Source organism: Erinaceus europaeus, chromosome 5, assembly GCF_950295315.1.
Source record: "Erinaceus europaeus chromosome 5, mEriEur2.1, whole genome shotgun sequence".
In the NCBI taxonomy this organism is placed as follows: Eukaryota; Metazoa; Chordata; class Mammalia; order Eulipotyphla; family Erinaceidae; genus Erinaceus; species Erinaceus europaeus.
The window spans coordinates 36,915,094-36,917,351 of record NC_080166.1 but is presented as its reverse complement, the minus strand read 5'-3'; positions in this window follow the sequence as shown (position 1 = coordinate 36,917,351).

Here is a 2,258-nt window from a genome sequence, read left to right as displayed (position 1 = left end):
CCTCCCCTTCTTCCTCTCCTCTCCTCTCCTCTCCTCTCCTCTCCTCTCCTCTCCTCTCCTCTCCTCTCCTCTCCTCTCCTCTCCTCTCCTGTCCTCTGCTCTACTGTCCTCTCCTCTCCTCTATCCTCTCTTCTGGATGCCCTGCTCACCAGCTTCAGCTCTCCTGACAGTGCTCCCGTGACAGCCACCCATACCCCCCTTTCCCTGCTCCCCACCTCAGACTAACTCAGCTCACAGGCTCACCTGCTACCCCCACCCGCACCCACACCCCCCAACCCACCCCTTGGATCAGCCCTGCTGCCCTCCTCAGCTGACCTTGCCATGTGGCAACCTACCTGTCCAGGGTTGATTGTCTTCATCATTCAAGGTGATATCTCCTTTTCTACTTAGCTTGGTTGACTGATGGTTGGATGTATGGATGGATGGGTGGATGGATGGATGGATGGATGGATGGATGGATCGATGGATCGATGGATGGATGGATGGATGGATGGTCAGTGGATTGGTTGGGAAGAGGCAGAGAGCCATGCAGAGGAACCTGGGACCTCAGGCATCACAGACCTTGAGTACTGGTCAAACCTCACCCCTGCATTGTTGGTGGTGTGGGGGGAGGGGGTGGTGGGTTCAAGGTCCAGGCCTGGGCTGCTGAGACTCCACCTTGGTGGGTGGGAGTCTGCTGGAGCCAGGGACCCCCAGACTGGCCAAGGGACCTTCCTTGGTCCTGGGTGTGGACCTGCCAAGGAAGGAGCCGGTGAGCCTGTGGCAGCGAGCCAAGGGCACAGGGGTGATAGCACCCAGGGTGTGTGTTTGGGGCAAGCGGGCAGGTGTAGATGGGCTGGGGGCACGGGGGCGTGGGCTGAGTTCTTGCACCACAGGGCAGCAGCCTCTAGGATCCCTCAGTCTCAGGAGTCCAGGGCCGGCTGCCCTTGGGTCCATCGCTCCAGCCCTGCCAGGTTGACACTCTGGCTCCTGATTGGCATACATTCAACTGTATTTTTGTTTTATTTCCATACCCAACCAGGTCTACAGTGAGGGTCTACAGGAAGGGTGCTGGCTCCCTGGCCGCTGCTGCTCTTGTGTTCCTTCATCAAGGGAGAAGGGCATCCTCAGCAACAACCCTATCTCCCCCGCCCTGCCCCCAAACAGCTGAGGATCCATCCCCTCCTGGAGGACATGGACACTGACCTGCTCCTGAGAAACAGGGGGACATGCCAGGAAGACTGGCCAAGTAATTGAATTCCTCAGACACTCAAAAGGTGTCTTTGGCTTGGATGGGGGTGGGGGGTGGAGGAGAATACAGGTCGAAAAAGAATGACAGCGGACCTAGTGGGAAATGTCATGCATGTACAAACCTTTGTATTTACGGTTGAATGTAAAACATTAACTCCCCAGTAAAGAAATAAGTGAATAAATAGAATAAACTTGTTTGAAAAATAAAAAAATTAAAAACAAAATAAAAACAAGGTGTCTTTGCCCTTCCTGGATATGGGATGCTGTGAGGATCTGAAAAGGGACAGCAATGTCCAGAGCGGACTCTCGAAGTGTTGGGAGATTTCCTTTTCTTTCTTTTTCCATTTCTTATGATCTTTATTTATTTATTGGATGGAGACAGTCAGAAATCGAGAGGGAAGGGAGGGGTAGAGAGGATGAGAGACAGACATTTGCAGCACTGCTGCACCACTTGTGAAGCTTTCCCCGGGCCAGTGGGGACCAGGGTCTTGAGCCCAGGTCCTCCTGTGCACTGTAACTTGAGTGCTTAACCAGGTGTGGGACCATCTGGTCCCCTTGAAAGTGCTTTTCTTTAACAATGAAAAGAAATTCTCTTGGCTAGGTAAGAAAGAAATAATAAATAAATAAAAGTGCATTTACATGTACTCAGTGGAAACACACACACACGTATACTTGTATATTACCTGTACTTTTTCATTTATTTATCTATTTCTTTATTTATGCACTTATTTTTATTTATTCCCTCCAGGTTGATTCCCAGGGCTCAGTGCCTGTACCAAGAATCCACTGCTCCTGCAGACCATTTTTTCCCCCTTTTTCTGCCCTTCTTGCCTGATCATTGTTGTAGTGCTTATTGTTGTTGTTGTTGTCTTCCTTAATCTCCTTGCTTAGGACAGAGAGTAATGGAGAGAGGAGGGGAAAGAGAGAGATGGGCCAGAGAAAGATAGACCCCTGCAGATCTGCTTCACTCAATAAATAAAAGTGCATTTACATTCACTCAGTGGCAACACACATGCACATATACATGT